The sequence below is a fragment of the Grampus griseus genome, assembly GCF_964374135.1.
Source record: "Grampus griseus genome assembly, chromosome: 17".
Lineage (NCBI taxonomy): Eukaryota > Metazoa > Chordata > Mammalia > Artiodactyla > Delphinidae > Grampus > Grampus griseus.
The window spans coordinates 7,384,298-7,407,214 of NC_139011.1; positions in this window are offsets into that span (position 1 = coordinate 7,384,298).

Here is a 22,917-nt window from a genome sequence, read left to right on the forward strand (position 1 = left end):
GAGATGTTAAGAGTCAGGTCGTGGAGACAGAACACTGGGTTCAAATCCCGACTTTGTCACATGATTGCTGTGTAACCTTGCGGGGCCGTTTACCCTCTCTGTGCCGCTGTTTCCTGATCTGTAATATGGGGACATAACGCTGCTTTTATCATCGGGTTGTTGTAAAGGTTAAAATACTGAATTTATATAAAGTCCTTAGGACACAGGCGGACACATAGGAGGCGCCCTATTATTTTTGAACAACGTGGAATCATAAAAGGATTTTCAGCCGGGGAACAACAGAGTCAGCTCTGCACTTGAGAAAGATTCCTTCTGGGAAGGAGAGAGAGAAGATGCTGAGCCAGGTGCAAGGACGGAATCTGTGCCTCCTGCTCAGGTCCTGGGCGGGGCGGAGGCCACGCTTGTTTTCAGTGGGAACTCAGGGTTCATTTAGCTAAAAATAAATGGGCTGGACTTCAGTTTCTTCATTCCTCAAATCCATTTGGCAGGACCCTTGAGAGCTGGACCAGAGCACTTCGGGGAGCCTGAGGCCAGCACTTCACCGGGAATGAGGCAGAAGTGGGCCTGTCTCGGGGCCGGACCGCCTGCCTGCGAGCTGCCATGGTTCCTCTCGTCACGTTGATGCTCAGCCAGAGTTAGGAATACTAGAGATGATCCGTTCCGCGTATCATTAATGAAGCCCGTGTAGAGGAGAGGCGGGGGGTAGGGGATGGGTGCGTTTTGAGTCAGCTCTGGCGATCCCTTTACCTTCCTCACAATGGCTATTTCAAAACTTCCTGAAGGGTCTTCTGGCGTTGAGACCCTACCCCCGACCCCCGCCAACTGTGTTTTAAGAAATGTCTGAGTCCACTTCAGGGACATTGGTGGGAGGCGTGATCAAGTCTTTCCCTGGGGCCTGAGCAGTGAACTTAAGGAGGATGGAAGTTGAATGAAGCTCCGGGCTTCAGGGACTGAAGGATCCCGTGACGGACACGCCCTTCTGTTTTTTAATAAACCTATTTCTGTTTCTATTTGTGATAAGTGGTTCCCTCTAAAGAGTGGGATCAAGGGCTAGCACCCCCTTCTGCCTTTGGTCCAAGAGCAGTGAGTGCTGCTAGAAGGCCCTAGCCTCCAGTTCTAAAAATTTAGCACTTGACCCAAAAATGGTCAATCAGTTCATTATAACCTCCTGGAAAACCCAACTTGTTTGGGGGTGGTACATGGTATGACAAGCCATTCCAATGAAAGTCTACTTTGTTTTTAAACCTGCTAGGAATGAGAAGCTCTTTCCTTCCCTAGTGCTAACTTAGCTGTGAAGATACAGGACTGAAACCAGCAGAGGCAACCATGAAGAAAAATTTTGCCTAGGAAAGAAGTCAACACAGAGGAAACAGAGTTGAGAAATGGAGACAGACAGCATCTCAATGGCATATTTTGAGCACCTGGATCCAGCCATGCCTGAAGTCATTGTTAACACTAAACTTTTCTGTTACATTAACCGAAACAGTGCATCATTTTTGCTTAAATAATTTTAAGTTGGGTTTCTTTGACTTGCATCCCCCAAAAAATCTTGGTTCATGTAGGTAATACTATTATCTACATTTTGCAGATGAGGAAATTGAGATTTAGAGTTTAACGACTTTCCCGAGGTCACAGAGCTAGTGAAGAGTAGATCTGGGAACTAACCCCAAGCAGTCTGAATCTGGAGCCTTTACCCTTAATGAACACATGACAAAGGTAAGCACAGGATGCTTGGGAGGTCAGAGGAGAGTCACCTACTGCGCTGTAGGATCATCAGAAAAAATTTTTCATAGAGGCTGACGCCTTAACCAAGAGTTGCAGCAGGAGTGGCTGTGGTTCAGGTGGAGGTGTGGGGAGAGGCAGGCACCAAATCACAGAAGTGTGAGATGACATGCCGAGTGCTGCGGCCCGTGCACAGTGCACCCCGTGAGCTGGGAGGGGGCAGGAGATGAGCCTGACCATCCGTCAAGGCCCATGCCCTGGGGGGGGGTCTGTGGGATGACAGTATGATCAGTATTTGGGGGAAATGTATGGTTTTTGTGTGGTTGAGCATGAGGGTGAATTTTCACTCTAGATGTGTAATTGAAATAGGAATGCAGTGATGGGATTTCTGAGAAGAAACAGGAGGCACGGAGACCATCTGGGTAGCTGAGGGTGAGGACCTCAGCAGAGCAGGCTGAGTGGGATAAAGAAGAGTGTAGGGGATGAAGTAGTTAAGGGATAACAGTAAGAGTGATTGCCGATGATTTGAGGGAGGAGGTAAGATAAAGGATGAAATCAAGGATGATGCTAGGCTCCTGGCTTGACTGATTGGGTGATGGTGGGAGGAAGGGTCAGTGAACGGGACAGAGCATGAGGTCAGTTTGTGGTGAGATAGAACATTAGAAAAGCAACAATATCATTCCTCTCCCCATACCGCCCCTTTTGTTAGACCTTTTCCTACTGTCTCTGGGCTGGCCTCGTGACTTGCTTTGGTCCCGAGCACATTGTTAGCCCAGTATATGATTGTAGGTCCCTTTGGGGGTCAACTGGGGGGCACCCCTACCATGCACACGTGCTGTGGTGTCACAGAGTCCTCTCTTCTGCTGATCTGCCTCTACTACGTTCATTGGGTCCCAGACCCCAAACCTGGCTTTGGTCGGGAAACTAGGCGAGGGTTGTGACATTTCACTGGGGCGATCGTCCCCGTCCTCTTGCTCATCCGTTCTTTATTTCTTCTGGTTGTACAGATTGAGCCAGATCCTTGATAGCTGCCCATGTATTTGCCCCCATGGATGCCGTGTTATATTAACCATATCTGCAACTCTCTGTGGGTCAGGCTCTTTGACTGTCAATCCAGCCTTGCTGTGCCTTATGATGACTATATCCACCTGGCATCTGAGGGTCACATGCAGCCACCTGGACTCTTCTCCTGGACCCCATTATCCACATTGCTATCATTGAGCCCAGTTCTGTAATGGCGTATCCTACTCTCAGCCTGGCCTCATGGAGCTTCTCAGTGATGCTGGTGTCCACTCACCAGCACATTGCTAAGGCGAATGGCGTATCCTCTGGCTCCTCCCATGGAAGGGAGTTCTCTGGCGGGATTTACGGCCTTCCATTGTCTATCCACTTGAGCACGTCTGCTCCTTCAGCTGTTTAATCTCTTCTTCCACTGTCTGTCGAAGAAATCTAGCGTGTCTGTCTCACGTCGCGGGAGCCATCTTTTCTTTTCATGTTTCTAGGAGTCATCCTAACAGGATGCAGCAGCAGCGTCTCTTGGGGCCTGGCCTCAGGTTACTCCTGTATCCCACAGGAGAGCTTCAGAATCAACACACTCACCTTTATCCAGCTTTAGGTTCTGACCCTTTATCAAGCACCCTCAGAATATACAGTCCCACATGTACTCTCCTGGTTCTTGCTGGAAAATGGAGCATACTGACAAGGTCTAGTCGATCCTGGAGTCTAGTCCTTTTTACTCTTTTATCAGGTGGGTTATGTGGTGACTGCCTTAGCCTAAATATATAGACCTACCGACCTGGAGGGAAGGCGGGACCAGGTTGCGAAGGGGTGCATGCATGTGTCTTCGGGGCAGGAAGACCCTGCATTGCCCTAGCTCTAAATTGGGAGGAATGGACCATTTATGAAGACTTAGGATGTTGTGGGGAATCTGGGAATTCACGATTTTGTGCTCATTTATCCAGATATCAGCCGTTCCATGCATGAGAGCCTCATCCTTTTGTAATTGGGCCTCCTGTCCTTGGTCCTTGACACAGCAGACCTTCCTTGGTTGGAAGCATAACCATATTGGAGCGTGGCCACTCTGATTACTCGACCTGGGGTGTGGTTCTCAGCTTTCTCTGTCCTTTTACTACGGGAGAGGAAAGCCTCTTTATATTCTACTGAGGAAGCACTCTGGTTTTCACATTTACCTTTTAATTGGTGTTTAATTACTCTCAGCTGTTCATTATTTATTTTTTCCAGCGCATCCGTCTAAACTTGCAAAGGCACTCAGTTCCACTGTCCTTACAGTTACTGTTCCCCTCATATTTCTCAAATGTCTGACACTTCACACTAATTAATGTGTTTTTTTCTTTCGGAATCCCATCCCAGTTCACAATTAGTGAAAGTTTTATAATTGCACTGCTACTGTGCCAGAGACTACGTGTCATCTCCCACCAGGGATGGAGCCTCATTGCCAGCTGGGTGGGGGGTGATCTAGCTCCAGATTCACATATTAATATCTGCTTTTGTAGACTACTGCAAGCACCAAATATTACAAGTTGGGTTTCCTGGGACCCAGACTCTGAGCTGGAGATTAGCATGCAGGAGTTTTACTGGGGAATAGTTTTGGGACCAACACCTATGGAAGGGAAGGGAAAGAAAGGGATTGTCCGAGGGAGCATTTGTGCTGTGAAGCAGTACCCATGGAGCTTGGCCAACCCCATGGAGAGCTCTGAGGCTTAAGTGACTTTTCCCAGTTGCCCTGAATTAGGGCAAGAGGCTTGGCCTTTGTACCCTGTGTATGGACCATGCTTTGATGTGGGTCACCCCAGGAAGCAGACGAGATCTTGGGCGAGGTCACCTCTCTTTAGCTGAAACCATCCTGATGTGGGTATTTAAAGTTACATCTGAAATCATTAAAATTCAATACAATCAGAAATCCCATCCTTCGGTTGCGCTCGCCACATTTCAAGTCCTCAACAGCCAAAGGTAGCTCGTGGTTACCATATTGAGCAGCACAGGCGGAGGACATTTCCGTCATTACAGAAAGTTCTGCTGGATAAGCCCGGTTTATCAGAGATGTTTTTCAGCATTTGTGCGAAATGTTCTGTTTCATGTGTTCCCCAGTTCTCATGGTTTCGTCCTTCAGGAATTCCCACTGAAAACTTGGGTTGTTTAACCAAGGAAACTTATCTTTCATGAGACCTGAACTCCAGTGTTTGGTCCTCCAACCTCACAAGACTCTGGGAGGCTCTGTCTTTAACTCAGCAACAAAAAAAAAAAAAAGGAGAAAGTGGCAGGTGATGTAGTTTGGGCTCACACTTCTGTGCTCTCCTTTTCTTGAGCATCTTGGTCCTTCTGCTCTCACGGACTGAGTAGTTTTCCAATGACTTTAAATAAGTTTTTTTTTCAACATTTTATCCTGCTTTTGCTTTATTCTTGGCAGGAGTGTTGATCTGTAATGAACTAACTTGCCATTGCCTGAATTTGCTATCTATTGCCTACTTTTAAAACGTATGGGGCTCCCCTGGTGGCGCAGTGGTGGAGAGTCCGCCTGCCGATGCAGGGGACGCGGGTTCGTGCCCCGGTCCAGGAAGATCCCACATGCTGCGGAGCGGCTTGGACCTGTGAGCCATGGCTGCTGAGCCTGCGCGTCCGGAGCCTGTGCTCCGCAGCGGGAGAGGCCACAGCAGTGAGAAGCCCGCGTACTGGAAAAAAATAAAAAAATAAAAAAATAAATAAAACATATGTCCCAATTTGGCTACCATGCCATCCTTCACCTACTCTCCTCCTGCCTCTTTTGGCACCGTCTCTGTCTCCTTTGCTGGTTCCCATTACTTGAAGTTCTGTTCTTGGCCCTCTTTTTATCCTTTAAATTTTCTCAGGTTAAAATCACATAATCCCATGAGTTTTCCACCTGTATGATGAAAGGCCCCTAAAGTTTATATTTTGACCACAGCAAGTTAGGTCCTGCTGTATGTTCCCATGCACCTTCCATAATCTCCCAATTATAACATTCACCATGTATTAGTTACAAATAATCGGTAAACGACTTGGCACTACAACATAGAATTTTGGGTTAGAATTCCTCAAAGTAGGTCAGGATTTAACTAGGGACTCAGTCATGACTGGCGCTACTGAGATGCAAGAAAACTCTTGGCAGGAGGGCGGGAACTCGGTAGGGCTGTGACCCTCTGACAGTTCTGGACTATTTATAAGACACATCAGAGCAGTGACTGAAGTGTTTCTGCGATGAAGTGCAATGTCTTCAGCGATAAAGCACTATTGCCTGTAATCCCATGTGCACCAGCTGTGAGAGGCTATTTATACCCTCGGTTCTCTGACTGCGTTTGTACTGCCTGTGGCCTGGTTGACTTCCTCACTCCTGGGGAATCTCATGAGGACAAGCTTAGAAATATAGCTTTGGCAGAACGTGACTCAAGTGCTTTGTGAAAGTTCAAGGTTGGGCTCAGTTAATAATTACCTGAGAGGCATTGTGGAGTTCTGGAAAGAGAAGTGAAATCAGAGACAGGAGGCCTGGGTTCGAGTCTGGGTTGTGTCACTGAAAGCCCAGGTGAGCTTGTTCTTGCCTTCCATGTTTGTATCATTAATCGATTTCTCAGCTCCTTATCTAGCAGACTAAGCCAGTGTAAGGTAGAGAAGAAAAGTACGGCCTTTGGAAAAACCAGCATCTTACTCACTAGGGAAATGGTGGAGGCTTGCCCTCTTGGTGGGAGAATCTGCAGCTACAATGCAGAGGAACGGGTGCAGGGAGGGGGATTGAGACCTTTTTTTTTTTTTACAGTCCATCAAGAAGGGCGGGGGTGTATGGTCAGGTGAGACCTCACTGAGAAGGTTACATTCGAGTGTACGCAGGGAGTCATGGAGGAGCCATACCTGCACACCTGCAAAGGTGAGGCAGTAGCACGCATAGCATCTTTGATAAATAGCAAGAAGGTGGGATGGGCGGGTGGGGAGGGAATACTGCGAGTGGAGAGGGTAGGGGTGGCTGAAGAGGTCAAAGAAGTGGGGCTTTCGAATAGAGGACCTCGTAGGACACAGTAGAGAGTTGGATTGAGATGAGCTGCCGTGGAGGGTTTTGCACAGAAGTAGAAGATGATTGGACTTCCTTTCAGTTCACTCTGGCCACTGAGTTAACAACAGAGTTTAGGGCGGCCAGGGTGGAAGCAGGGAGATGTGTGTTAAGAGACTGTTGCACTTATCCAAGATGGTAGCTGGCTATGGACGTGGTGCAACTATGGACGTGGTGCAACTACTGAGAAGTGGCGGGTCTCTGAATGTGTACTGAAGAGATGGCAGCATTTGCCAACATAGTGAATGTGGGGAGAGAAAGAAGAATTTCAGGAGAGACCAAAACCTTTTTGTCTTGAACAGCTAGAGGGATAGTTACCCTTACAGAAGTGGCTAGACTGTAAAAGGAGCAGGTTGGACCCTGGTGGTGAAGAACAGGAATTTGGTTTTAGACATACTGTCCAATATCAACATAAATAGGATCTCACTGTATACATTCTCCTGTAACCTGATCTTAACACACAAGGGAACTGAAGCTCTGTCCCAAATCTACTACATGTGTGTTTCCTGTATCACACGATTTTCAGTATGTCCCATACTTCTCAGCGTCTCCATTTCCTCATCAGAAAAATGGCAATAATATGGCAGTAATGGCTTCTGTTAATCGATTAGACTTTTAGAAAATTAATAAAATGTGTGTAAAGGATATTATTACTAATGCATTAAAATTTTGGATTTGCTACTTTGGCTTCTGACCTTCAGCTTACACTCCGTGAAATGATTTGTGTCTTTGCTGAAGCAAGAATTGAACCACGGGGACTGCTAGGCTGGGGTGCAGAAGGGAATCACTGAACTCACGAGTCTGTTCAGTCCTTGGCATTGTACTTGCATCTCAAAGCACCATTATTGCTCATTATCACAGTATCCTTTTCTAATTAGAAGATTTGCAAAAGTTTCAGGAAAAACTTCTTGCACGTCCAAGAGACTTGTGGAAACTCTCACTGGACCTGGGCAAACAGAAGGCATTGAATCAAGCTACCAAGTGTCTCCTCTAAGCCAGGTCCTGAGCCAGGTGGTGTGGAAGAGGCAGAAAAACAGTGGGCAGTTATCAGGCATAGATGCCCAGTAACCCTTAACATAAAAATAATGATGATGATACACGCTCCCAGGGATAATGCCATACCTGAGATAGTAAGAGATTTTATTTATTAATTTTCCCAATTAAAAATTATGTAACATTCCAAACATATAAAAGGTAGAGATTTATAGTACAGGCATTCACTTATTCGTTTTCTATACTTAACACATGTCGATATTTCTCCATAGGCTATTTTTTTGTTTTATTGTTCTTTAACACGTTTATTGAATTATATTTTACATAACATAAAATTCACCCATTGCAAGTGTACAATTCAGTTATTTTTAGTAACTTTACCCAGTGGTGTAACCATCACCATAAATTAGTTATAGAACATTTTAATCCCCCCGCTAAGATCACTCATGTCCGTTTGTAGTTAATTCCTGTTCCCTCTCGCAGCACTAGGTAGCCACTAACTTTTTGTCTCTGTAGATTTGTCTGTTCTGATATATGAAGTCACAATATGCAGCCTTATGCACGTGGCTTATTCACCCAGTGTAATGTTTTTGAGCATCCTCCAGGCTATTGTACGTGTCAGTGCTTCATCACTTTTTATGGCTGAATAATATTCCTCTGTAGAGATACACCACATTTTGATTACCGGCTCACTGGTTGATGGGCATGTAGGCTGTTTTTGTGTTTTTGCTGTTATGAATAATGCTGCTGTGGGCATTCAGGTACAATTCAGTGTTTTCATTTCTTTTGGGCAAACACTTGGGAGTGAAATTGTTGGCTCTTATGATAGTTTATGCTTTACTTTTTGAGAATCGGCCAAATATTTTTCAAGGTGGTTGCACCACTTTACATGACTACCAGCACCATGTGAAAGTTCCCATTTCTTCACATCCCCATCAACTGCTGTTTTTGTGTGTCTGTTACAGCCATTTTATTGTGTGTGAGTGTCATCTTATTGTAGTTTTGGCTTGCATTTCCCTAACGATGTTGAAAATCTCTGATGTTCATCTTATCCATTTGTAAATCTTAAATGGTGAAATGTCTGTTCATAACTTTTGCCCATATTTTGATTGTTTTGTTGTCTTCTTATTGTTGAGTTGTAAGTATTCTTTATAAAGTCTAGCTATGACCCCTTTCTTGGATATAAATGTAAAAAATATTTTCTCCTGGTCAGTTGCTTGTATTTTCATTTTTTATGGATGTCTTTTAGAGTGTAAAAGTTTAAAGTTTTAATGACATCCAATACTTAACATATATTTTTCTTTTATGGACTGTGGTTTTGTAGCTAAGAAATCTTTGCATAGCCCAAGTCTCAAGGATTGTCCCTTATTTTTTTTAAAAGGTTTATAGCATTTAAGTCTATGATCCATTTTGAGTTCATACTTGTGTATTGTGTGAGGTGAGGGTCTAAGTTCACCTTTATGCATTGATTATGTAATTGTCTAGCACAGGGACAAACAGGCTATCTTTTCCCCCAGTGAATTTTCTTGGAGGTTTCCCCCTGTACTCCTCTTGAGTTCTTGTACCTGGACTAACCAAAATGCCACAAGACAGATTAAGAGAAGAAAAAAAATTTTTTTAATTCATGCTTAGGGAGGTCCCACAGAAATGGGACCTAAGAAGTGGTCAAAGTAGGCAGCTTTTATACTCTTCAGACAAAAACAATAAATTTGTGCGGGATTGCTAGGACAAAGAAACCTAAGGTTTAGGGGTCCAATCAGTAAAGAATCTAAACAGCTTGGGGTAATATAGAAGTAGCAGGTTTGTTTGTATAGAGGCTTCTCAGCCCTTATTCCCCACCTTTGGTGATAAGGTGTTCTTCTACCCGCAGGTACAGGGAGTGTACCTTTCACACGCGAGCCTTCCTGCTTTCAGGCAGACAGGAAGGAGGTTTAGAAGGCCCATCTTGCATTGGCCATTTCTTAAGTAACTTCAATTCAAAATAATCAGTACGCCTTTGCGGCACATTTTGGGGTGGCCTTCTCTGGGCTCCAAAAGCACCTTTTTCTAATTTAATTGACTATGAATATAAGGATTTATTTGTGGACTCTGAATTTACTTCCCTTGATCTATCCATATGCCAGTACCACACTGTCTTCATAACTAGCTTTTTTTTTCTTTACGACTTAATTGGAGTATAATTGCTTTACAATGGTGTGTTAGTTTCTGCTTTATAACAAAGTGAATCAGTTATACATATACATATGTTCCCATATCTCTTCCCTCTTACGTCTCCCTCCCTCCCACCCTCCGTATCCCACCCCTCCAGGCGGTCACAAAGCACCGAGCTGATATCCCTGTGCCATGCGGCTGCTTCCCACTAGCTATCTACCTTACCATAACTAGCTTTATAGTAAGTTTCCAAAGTGAGACGTGAAAGTCCTCCAACTCTGGTCTTTGTCAAACTGCTTTGGTTGTTCTGGGTGTTTTTTTGAGTATTGTAATCAGTTAGGATCGGCCTCATCTCAGTACTCTCATCCTGGAAGTCCTTCAGCTGTACCCACACTACAGTGACCATGGTTCTGACTGCCAACCAATCCCTAAATGCTCTTCTTTGGGAAAGCCCTCTGATCCCCAGTCTCTGCAAAAATAACACTCTTTGCTTTGTTCAGAGAGACTGTTATTTGCAAGTACAGCTCTCTCCTGCTTAGAAAGGAATAAACCCAGCATCTTTGTCCCAGATATTGTGAGTGACAGTCTCTTCCTTCACAATTGGAGTCACTCGGATGGTGGTTTGAATCTTGCATTAACTGGTATGCTCATGGAGCCCCTTTTGTTCCACCCGGATTGTCTTGCACCTTCTCTGGGAGGTGAGTCATTCTCAACAGTGATCAGAGCTCGAATCACTGTGGTCTCACTGCTGAATTTACTTTGCAATCCTTGGATTTGGGAGCAAATAGGTATTTATTTAAGGGAAGTAAATCCTTTTGGTTGGGAGGTAAAGCTTTTTGTTCATATTCTTCCATTATTCCTTCTGTTCTTCCATTGTTTTATATTCTTTCACTTTTCATTTTTCTATTTATACATCATCTTGGCCCCTGTGTTTTTGCATTGTCCTTAATTGTCTGGTATATGCTGAATGGTCAAGGAAGTGCGCCTTAAGTTACAAATGAAGGCATAAGCTCATTAATCCTGTGGTCCACGCTGGCCCTGCTGATTAATGGTTATGAAGCCAAATCCAACCTCTCTACCCCGACACCGAATTAAATCTCAGAGATAGAGTTTTGGGTGAAGTGGGAAGGAATAGCTTTATTGCTTTACCAGGCAGAGGGGGCCACAGAGGGCTAATGACCTCAAAACTGTGTGTTCCAGTGGGGTGGGGGGTTGTGAGGAGTTTTATAGTCAAGGGGTGGGGTTGCTGATGAGGATTAAGTGTGCCTGCGCACCTGCCTGCATTCCTTCAATCTAGAGATCATCTGGCCTCAGGTGATGATGGGCAGACTGTGACCTTCTCTGGAATGAAGAATGCTTCATCAGGTAGTTAACATTTTCCATTTGATGGGGGTTTTAATTCTGCAGAAGAGCTCAACGATATTGTTATGCATATCCTTGAGGGGGAACCAGGACCCTGCCCCAAGGCTGCACTATTGTTTCTTGACCTCTCCTCCTTTATCTCTGCATCCCCTCCCTTCCCTGATCAGCAACTGTTTGAACCTGCTCCTTGGAACTCAGGGAAGGTCGTGGAGGCTGAACGAAACCTATTTCCTACAAACAAAAATAGGGGTACACAGAAAGGCTTTTGTGCCCAGGAGCCCCACAGGGTCCTGTTTGGTTTTAGTTATAGGTCGATTAGACCCATGACTAAATGGTTATTAGACCAATGGCCGATTCAAGCAGGAGAAATTGGTCAACATTTACTTTGAGTACTTTACCAAAACCTTCCTAAGGATGTTTCTTGTGTTGTCAAATTGTGATATAAAGTCAGTGCAGCTCTTTCTTAGACTCTGTTTGGTGAGAACGTGAGCCACCATTCATAAGCACACAATTTTGATTAGCTGTAGTGACCACTTTTTCTGTGTATCATAGGCTGTCCTGCATCAAAACCAAAGCCTCCACCTGGCAGATTTCCTGCTTCTTAAATGTCCTGTCACTACAACGCTAATTCTTGCATCTGTCTTGGTAAAAGGCAGCCTTTCCTTAAGAATGAGTTAGAATTCAGTGGTCATTATAGGAGCCTTTCAATATGTTGAAAAACAATAGACTTAAGAGAAACTCCAAAGAGAGGCACATACCAGCCATTCAATGGCAGGCTTTCTCTGATTGATATTCCGGGGTCTCAGAAGGAAATGCTGACTCCCAAATAACCTCTCTCAAGGACTTTATAACAAAGGCATAAACAGAACTACTTTCACCAGAACTTTCTGAAAGTCTCCCCCTCCATCTCTCTCCCCCACCAGCTTTATTATCATACCCACTTACATCCCTTTTTTACTTTCTGTTCTTTTCCTCTAATCTCTTTAACAAACTACCTTCTCCACAGCGTTTCCCCCCCGCTTCCGTGAAGAGAAAGCAGTTTGTAAAATGTACCCTTAGCATTGCTCTGTTGGAAAGCCTAGAGATCGTCGGGGACTATAATTAGGGGTTTTCCAAAATCTCTGGAAAACAGACAGAAATCTGCTACAGAATGCGAAATTGTATTAGGTACTTATTGTTCCAGACCTTGAGATCTGTTCCAATTATTTTACTTACCTGCTAGCCCCTTGGATGGAGAAAAATGCTTCAAAGTTGCAGGATGGTAAAGACCGCAAGAGGATTTGAATAGCTTGGCGGTACATGATTACACACTCACCCAAAGGCGTTTAAAAGGCATAAAATATAGGAAATGTTCTTCATATCCCCTAAAAGTTATTTGGACAAAGATTCAGATTTGTAAGCAAAATTCAAATGAAACGAGGGAAACTTTAAAAATAAACACTGTGACACTTTACAGTAATATTCTAGGTTGATCCAGCAGCTTAGGTGAAGGGAGCCTTGTCTTCTTTCTGTGAATGGCCTCAGACATGAGGAGACTTGGGGGCAGGGAACAGAAACGGTTGACTCCAGATTAGTGATTAATTCTCAACTCGACCACAGTGCTGCCCCTACCTGCCCTGCTCTAGGCAGAGGGACAGCCCGAGTGTGGCGGCCCTTGAGGTGAGACAGTATGCTTCAGGGTCTGGAAGAGTGTAGGGGTGGCCGGTACCCAGAGGGACTAGGATGCTAGAGGAGCTGAGGCTGGAGACGGGCAAAGATGCAGATGGTTGGATTGTATCCAGTCATTTGCTTATCTGCTCTTGTTTGTATGTGTAGAACTCCTGCACAATGAAGGCACGTCATCCTAAACTTAGTTCAGTCTGCAGGGCTCCAGATAGCTGAAGAGAAAAAGAGAGAGAGAAGAGGAAGAGAGAGAGAGGGAGGAAAAAGGAAGGAAGGAAGGAAGGGAGGGAGCGAGGGAGGGAGGGAGGAAGGAAGGGAGGGGGGAGGGAGGGAGGAAGGGAGGGAGGGAGGGAGGAAGGGAGGGAGGAAGGGAGGGAGGGAGGGAGGGAGAAAGGGAGGGAGGAAGGAAGGGAGGGAGGAAGGAAGGGAGGGAGGGAGGAAGGAAGGAAGGAAGGAAGAAAAGGAAGGGAGGGAGGGAGGGAGGAAGGGAGGGAGGGAGGGAGGAAGGGAGGAATGGAGGGAGGGAGGGAGGAAGGAAGGGAGGGAGGGAGGAAGGAAGGGAGGGAGGGAGGAAGGAAGGAAGGAAGGAAGAAAAGGAAGGGAGGAAGGAAGGAAGGGAGGAAGGAAGGAAGGGAGGGAGGGAGGAAGGAGAGGGCGAACAGAGAATAAAGAGCATTGTTCTCCCCCCGGTTCTACAAGGGTTAAGTCATACCCCACTGCAGTTGCCCACTGACAGTGCAACCTGAGAGAAATTCAGGTTGAGAAACAGGATGGGACACTGTGCTTTTGATAAATGGCCCTTTAGATAGTTAGATGCATATCTCAGGAAAACTGTCAATGACTCCAGATTCCTGAATCTTCCCATTCATAGAAAAGCACTAAAATCGTTAACTTGAAATACCTGTTCTTTATGATTAACAGTCATCTTTTACCAAGATGTATGCTTGACTGCACGTATCATGAAACCAAAAATCATATACAAACCCACTTCTCCCCCTGCCTCTCTGGAGCAGTTCCTCAGTGCTGACTATGGCTGTCTCCGGGCTATAGTCCTCAGCAAGACCCTGAATAAAACTTAAACCACAACTTTTATGTTGTGTGATCTTCTTTAAGTCGACGAAAGGAAGGAAAAACACACCACTAAACCAAACCAGGCTCCAAACAGACTAAAAAGTGAAATCTACGTTTAGAGGATTGAAGTGTCAGTTGAAGAACACGGTGGTCTAAAATAAAGCCCTCAAAAAAAAAAGAAAAAAAAAGGTTGAAACGTATTAAGCTGCATCTTTCCAGGCCAGTTTATCTCTGAGGGAGTAAAAAGCATCTGGGGGATGCCTGGAAAACTTACTGAGAACACATCACTGGGTGTGTCTTCTTTCTGTGAAGGTGTCTGTTCCCTCCTCACATTGCAGACAGGTGTCTGCTGGTTACAGGGGCCCTGGCTGCCGGGCAAGGGTTATTCTGCACTGACCGCTCCTCTCTGAATAATGTGTTACAAGCCATCTCTTCCCTGCTCCCTGACTTCATGCCTTCAAAATGCAGCCCCCGGCTGTGCTCTGCCCTTGAATGCACTCACCCAGCTCTCATGATGGAGAATGGGAGTCATCTGCTAGCATCAGAAGAGAGAATTTAGCCAGTGGGACTTGATAATAAATGCCTAGGTTACTGCTGCAGAGCTCTCTGTCAGAGGCTGCATCCATGCCGCTGTGCTAGGAGCGCTTTGCAGGGCCTGACCATGAATGTCTCTGCATTAATGTCTCTCCAGGATGTGTGTGTGCATGTGGCTACTGACCTCGGCACCATAATTTGAAGATGTCCGCCCTTAGACAAGGTAGTAGAATCAGCATGTGAAATTTAGGCATGGGTCCTCCGTTGCTGGGGCAGAATTCGAAAACTGTTGGGTACATCATCTTGAAAAGCAAAGTTACTTTTATCAACTCTTAGGAAGGCAGTAATAGTAGAGTGGTTAAGGGCATGAGCGGTGAAGTCAGACTGGATGCAAATTCTAGTTTCATCATTTACCAGCTGAAGGATTTTGGATAAGTACTTAATCTCTCTAAGTCTCAGACCCCCCTTTTGTAAAATGGGAATGACAGCAGTGTCGACTTTCAATGCTGTCGTGAGGGCCTGATGAGCTAATACTTACAAAGTCCTCAGCACAGTGTATGGCACGTCCAAAGCGCTCAGTAAATGTTGGTTCTTACTGTTACTGTAGATGCGCCCTCTCACACTCTGCAGGTCAGCTGCACAGCACGACTCGAGGGGGAGCCAGCGCATTGAGCTCAAGGTGGCCAGTGCAAATAGTGCCGTGGAGCTGTGCAAGAGGCCACTGGGTCCTGCTCACCACCAGCCCAGCTTTTTCACCCTGGTGCATTCTTGGGAACGCCTTCGGGAATCCTGTGCTGTCCCCACGGTGGCCTGGGTTTGGAAATCTGCCTCCATTCAGCGCGTATCTCAGACGTAGCCCTGCTCTCTGCTGCCCCTGCTGGCCCTTTATCCCCTGCCATCTACAATGAGCACCTTTCTAACTAGCTGGGACTACGCTGGGGATCTTGACAATTCAGTCTCTGGAATCAGGGGCCTAAGCCAGAAAGGGAAACATGTCAGCATAAGAACCCAAAGGACGTGAAGGAAAGGTTTCTCTAATTCTGTAGCAAAAGTGACATTTATATGTCACTTTGATCCAACCCATTACATCTTCATATTTGAACCCCTAAGTGACAGAGTAGACAGTACCTTTCAATTTTCCACATGGAAAAGGGAGATTCTGCCTTCAGAAAATGGTTTCTTATAATGACCTGTATATGTCAAAGACATGAAGTCAGAGTTGCCGCGTTGGTGGGATCTAAAATGCCATGAGGGAGGCAGTGTTGAGAGGGTTCTTAAGAAGTCATGTGTCCATCTGCTCCTCCAGGTCATCAGCAGTCCTCCCTGAACCATAGCAGACCAGCAGAAATTGGGGTTTGGGACCACAGGATACTGGACTCCCTAATGAATTTGCTTTTTCTGTGTTGTGCTTTGGTCTGATGCCATCGACACATGGGGTTTGGGAAGTGAGGACCAGCCGCAGGTCACTTACCATTGGGTCCACTGTAAGCATGTGATGAGGATGCTGTTCGTCACCACGCTGGCTCATCTCTGAGGATCTGGGGGGACGTGCCCCTTTGTCTCAGTGCCGAGTGTGTCTGGACCTCAGGCTTGATCTGCTTTTACCTGATGATAAGCTTCTCGGAGACTTCTGTGGACCAGGAACTAGGCTACATCATGTGGGTACAACAGCAAGTAAAAGACAGACTTTGTCCTCCGTGAAACCTCCAGTCTCTGGGGAATACACACACTAAATAGTTAATTACAGATATCATACAACTAAAGAATATCACTTTTTTTTTTTTTTTTGCGGTACGCGGGCCTCTCACTGTGTGGCCTCTCCCGTTGCGGAGCACAGGCTCCGGACGCGCAGGCTCAGCTGCCATGGCTCACGGGCCCAGCCGCTCCGCGGCTTGTGGGATCTTACCGGACGGGGGCACGAACCCGTGTCCCCTTCATTGGCAGGCGGACTCCCAACCACTGCGCCACCAGGGAAGCCCAGAATAGCACATTTTGATCTGGCTTCCAGGAAGCCCAGAGCTAAATTTGTAGCAAGTGAGTAAGTCATTAGTGACTGCATATTTAGCTATAATTGTGGCTGCATTTCATGTTCTCATTCTATTTTTACATCTTTCATTTTTATTTTTAAATTAAGCTTTCTTGTAAGTTGTCTTAGATCTTGTCTGGAACAAAGCAAGTTAGGTATTTAAAAGTAACTACATAGATAGAAACTCAGTGAAAGCCATTCGATGAGAGAGGCTCTAATTTTGCCTGGCTTTTGTCCCCTTGGACGGATAAATGAGGATAGGATGCGTTATTTCCTCTGCTGAAAAGCAGATGGTGTGATTCTTATGCTCCAGCCGAAGCTGGGGGGTAGTGACTGGATACTAATCTGGGCGAGAGAGAGTGTGTCTGTCCTGTTATCACTGATTACTCGGAACCAAGTACATGCTTGGTGTCTATTAGCTGCTCCATCAATATTTGTTGAATATTTAATGCAGTGAAAGTGTTATTCTGGACATTATAATTTATAAAGCAACTTCTTATCCATCTTTCCTCTGATTCTATTAGTTACTCCTGTGAGGTCTGTATTAGCCTAATACTAGCTGCTGTAACATATAGACCCCAAAGCATGTAGTGGCTCAGATACAATGGAAGCTTCTTTCCTGTTTGTTTGTAAGTGTCGGGTGATGTGGATGTTCCGGGTTGGTAGTTAGCTCTACTTCATGTGGAGACTCGAGGCCCAGGCTCTACCATCCCCTGGGGTTTTGTAATCATCTGCATCAAGCTTGTAGAAAGGAAAAGAGTGAAGACACAGCCACTTCTTCAAAGCTCTGGCCTGGGCATGAACACACTGCTTCTGCTCCTACTCTTTTGGTGAGAATTAGTCTTATGATTATACGTACGTGTGAGGAGAGGCTGGAAAATGGGGGGCCAGAATGAGCGGCTGCTTTCCAGCAATAACTCTGCACTGCAGAAGAGTGAGTAAATTATAGTGCATAGTGAATAAGTCTAGAGATCCCCAAAGAGAGAGGTGGTTTCGTTATATACCTAAGAGAGGACCAGCGGGGATCTGACTCCGACACCATACATGACAAATCAAGGCCAGAATACATAGAATTGTCTTGTCTCTAGTCATAGGGAGATTACACCCTATTGTTTATGCAGAAGTCTAAAGAAAATAGGTATCACTTGTGGTCTGAAAACACGTTCAAGACAGTTCCCTGTTTAAGGCAAAATTCCTAAAGGTTTTGATTTTCTTCACCTTGATGTTGAAGTTGGGACACCTGATTCAGCTTTCAAGACTATATGATCCAGGCCATTCAAGCTTTAACTCTCATTGTGTCCATTCATGCATCTGAACACATCAGACACTTTTCTGCTGTTCCACCCTATGGATCCCCTCCACTTGAGCTGCATCTTCCTTTCCTTCTTCACCTGTTGAAATCCTGCTTGTTCATCAGCTGACCACCAAAAATGCTACATTCTCCAAGAAGGCTACTCTGATTTTCCAAGTCAGAAAATTGCCTCCTCTCCTTGTTACTTATCCAGCAATTTGACTTAGCGGTCTACTCCTCTGTTACCCCTAATAGGTTGTAAACTTCATGGGGGCAAGGAACTGTCTTATTTAAGATATTTTTGGAGGCCCTTCACATGCACCATCTGCTTCCCATTTAGGCTGATTGCATTGGGCGTTGCTCCATTTGAGCTGGTCAGCTCTGCTCTTTCCTTGTTGGGGCATAAATTGATCAGGTCTGACTAAATGAATCGGCTGCTTGGCTAAATGGACCGTTCCTTTTCGTTCATTAGAGGATTTGACGTGATTGTGGACAAAAGCAGACTCTGTCCTAGCTCAGTGCTTGTGAATTGCGTGGGGATCTTGTTAAAACGCAGGCTCTGATTTAGCAGACTCTGTGGTGGGACCCCAGATAGTGCATTTTTAACAAGCTCCCAGGTGATGCTGAGCACACTTTGCATGTCAAGAACCTTATGTTTTGTGAAGAATTTGCTTCAAAATAATTCAAAATTTGTTCTTTGAATGTGACCCAATCTTTCACTTTTCTGATGATTTGAAATCCCAGCTGCTCTATTAGAGATGTACATGTCTGGTTAAAAAGAGGAAAATTCCACCCGTCTGGTTTTTGCTTTATTATCCTTCCACAGGGCTCACACAGTAGACAGGCAACAACAACAGTGGTTGTGATAGTGGACAGGGTTTACTAATTACTTATTCTGTAGCTGGCACATTACATACGTTTACCCACATAATCCCCAGAGCGACGCTCTCAGTTACGATTCCCATTTTCCATAATAGGAAACTGAAACTTAGGAAGCTTGAGAAAATCTCTGAGGCACACACGGTAAGCGTCGGAGCTGGGATTTAAATGCATCTGTGTCTGATTTCAAAGAACTGAGGGCTTACAACTGCTCTGTCCTGCCTCGGTCATTCCATCTTTTCTGCAGATGTTTGGTTTGATTTATTCCATTTGGTACGGGCTCTCACACACACAAACGTGTGCGCGCGCACACACACACACACATACACACACATGCATACACACACGCACAAACACACACCCGTGCATGCACCCCACCCCCATAACAGACAGATGCTTGGATGCTCTCTCCAGATGCTTGGTGTCGAGCTGGAATAAATATCTGGGTAAATAATTCTTTCTGCCAGATGCCATGTGTCTCTCCCTCCCTCTCTGGATGTTTTGGTTCCAAATTGTAATCCTCCTGGATGGCTCCCTGCAGATTTTATGGACGTTCCTCACCTTCGCTCATCAAGGTTCAGAAACCCATTGGTCATGTTATCCAGAGTTAATTGCCTCGTGGGGTGATTTTCTTCTGCCTGAACAAGCATTAAATCACTCTTGGAGTTCCTATTTCATTGGGGATGTTTTCTGCCTGGGTTGGTGTCATTCAACATTAAGTCATCTCTCCTCCAGAGTAAAGGTTAGTTTTCTCGCACATTTAATTTATAGTCCCAAGTGGAAAAGAATAAAGCACTGTGAGGGGTTGCATTACTCGCCTTGCTAGTAATTCTTCAGCCTGTTATGGTTTTAAATTAAGATGCTGATGACAATAAAAATTAAACAAAATCATGTGAGTACTAATAATAAAAACAACAGCAAATTCCTCACATTTTGTTGTATGTTATAATCATTGACGATGCCCTTTCATATATGTTTATTATTATTATTACTCTCGTCATCATCATCATCATCTTGCAGTAATTCAGAGAAGTTACCCAGACAGATATTAAACAGAAAGCCACACAGATGCAAATCCTGGAGAGCTTCAACCTTTCGAGTTAGCCTGTTCGATTTCCATGTCAGACGTGATGAAGCGTCATGTTTGGAGATGACTCAACCAAGAAGCCTGGGTCTGAATTCCAGCTCTGTCGCTTACTGGCTGGGACAGCTTGGGGACAGCACTGAACCTCTCTAAACTCAACTTCCTCATCTCTAAAATAGGGAAACTGCGTGAAATAGATATAAGAAATCGATGTAAAATGTATGGAACACAAAAGCAATAAAAAATGGCGGCCAGCCTGACTGTCAGGTGGTGTCAATCAGACACTCCATTCTCAGCAGCAGGTAAGGTAGAGAATCACTTCCTCCACTAAACTTGACACCGACATGCAGCTGGAATTTCAGCCTCCCCACAGCGTCTACTCTGTAGGCTCCATCGTTAAGATTATCTCCACTCTGGTATCTGAACAAATATCTGTCCTTCCGAACCACAGTCTTTTAAATGAGGTATTTGAGCCCTGCAGAATTGTTGTCCGTTATCCTTCCAGCGTGGGGCTGGGGTGAGCACTAGTGAATGTGTGTGCCTGGGAGCATCTTCATTTAGCACACGAGCCCCTCCTTCAGTGACCCTCGTCTGCATCCTGAGCTTTGTCTTGCAGAGTTCACACTCTCCACTCCTGCTAAATAGCTTCCTTCTAGCTGTTTCCTCCATGTGCCCAGCCACTTGGTACCCTGTGCAGTTGCTCACACATGGCAAACCCTTCTCTCTCTCCCCAGCCCCCTCTGTCTTCTGAAACTCTCCTCAGTTCCTGACACTCAGATCAAGTATCATCTCTATGAAGACTTCCTCAGATCTTTCTTTAGAAATGACCCCATTTTCCCTTTCTCATTTCCTTTGCTCTTGGAGGAAATAGCTTAGATATTGATATTATTATAGGATCTGGATAATATGCATGGACTGGAACTAGAACAACACAGACTAGAGGATTTACAGTGTACAGCTGGGTAAGAGGAAATTTACTGATACAAGGGCGTTCTCCTGTGAGTCAAGGTTTAATGTCCTGGCAAGGCCACCTTGGAGCCCATCCTAATCTGTTGGGATGACTCGCTGAGACTTGGAAACAGTGATGGGAACAAGATGGAGGCGTCAGAACAACCTTAGCAGAGAAACGAGGAGAGGTCAGAAGGCTCGGAGAGATGGGAAGAATAGACTGGCTTTATTATGTGAGACCAGAGAGTACACTACTTTGATTATGTTCCCCGAGAGGATACTCAGGACATGCCTTTCACTTAGCCAATAAGGAATACACTGCTGGGGGCAGGGCGGGGCATGGACTCTTTGAAAAACTCAGTGGCATTTATGGGCCAGGGTTGACAGAAGCAGGTGATGTCCTCGAAATGGACGTGATAGGTTCTAGTTAGCGGAGTCAGGTGTCCACACTTAACTACCAGAATCAGGAAGACATAGTTACTATAAGGGGACAGCAAGGCCAGAGGCACAACCAGGGTGCCTTGGACTTACAGGATCTATAGCAATAGGCTAGTAGATCGTGGTGATCTAAGAGGCCATAGAGATGTAGCTTGACTTGTGTAGCTGGAAAAAAAATCAAGAGCTGGTGAAGAGAGGGCTGAAGCTAGCCATCACCATGGACAACTTGTGGTCTGTCACCCAGTTTCTAGATCTGAGGCAGCTCTCAAACCCAGAGTCCCACGTTTGAAGGAGAGAGTGAGTGCCCTCATGGAAGAGACCTGTTAAATGGCAATAAGCAAACTTGGTAACAGTTCCTCCAAAAGTTCCCCCCAAAGCTTGTGACCATTGACCAGAGGAACCGGTGTTTTTTTCAATTCCCTACAGTTACTGACCTAGGAGGAAGAACACTTGGGCCTGGTTAGTAGATGGGTCAGCACGAAAGATGAGGGTGTAACCAAAAGGAACTGTTGCCATACTGCAGCCCCTCTCATGGGACCCCCTGAATGACAAGGGCAACGGAAGGGCGCAGAGCGGCGGCAGTGTACTTGGTCGTTTAAGCTGGGTGGAGGGGAAGGAGAGCTGAGCTAAGAAGTACACTCAGGGCCAGAGCCAAGGGCTGGATGGAAACCTGGCGAAGAGGCTGGTGGAGGGACTTTTGTTCTGTTAGAATGTTCTAGGTGCAAGGGTCTTTGTACCTCTCTTTAATGTCCGCCTGAGGGCATCCACAACAGAGAAGGAAGCTCAGAACATCCGGGTGAACGGGAAGATTTTCCCAGGGACGCCACCGTCTCTCAACTGCTCCAGTGCACTCTTCACCATATAATGTAGCACATTTTATTTATTGTCTGTCTGATGTATAGGCGATGCAATGTCAGAGAGTTATGTCTGTTTTTTCTCTGCTGTAATCCTTATTACCTAGAACAGACCCAGGCACATGGTAGGTATTCGATGAACATTTGTCCAATGGATGAATATAATATGTATGAATCATTTTTGACATATCTGATTTTTTTCTGGTAAGAATTCTATTTTTTTTCCCCTTGTCCAGTTTTAAAATGGTCCTTTTTGTCCTTCTCATCACTTTCTGATCACTTCTTTTAAAAGAAGGTAGTAAATGGGTCTGATATTTTTCTTAAGGTAGCTTCCTAGAAGTACTTTTATCAGATAGTGAATTCTTTTAAAGCTTAAATTTTATTGTAGTAAATTCATTTCAAATAGTGCTATGTGTTTACCTGGCTGATAGAATTTTAAAGAACTTGTTACATATTGCACAACTGCTTCTCTACTGATCTGTACTTCCACCAGAATTTCTAACTTATCACTTCTTTCCCTGGCAGCACTAATTTGTAAGTATTTTCCAATTGGACAGATGGAAAAATGCCCCCATATTTTGTTAGTATTTATAAAATTGAACATTCATTAGCTATTTGATTTTCTTCTGTCTGTTAATATTATTTATTCATTTTCCAATTAAGGATTCATCCATTTTTAATGAACTCTTTAAATAAAAATGGTAAACACTAGTGCAAAGAAGTTATTAGGTACATTTTCTTGAGTTTTATTGCTGTCTTCAATTTTGTAGGCGTTTCTCTTCTATAGATGTCTATTTATATTGTAAGATAGCACGCTCTTTCGTGTTC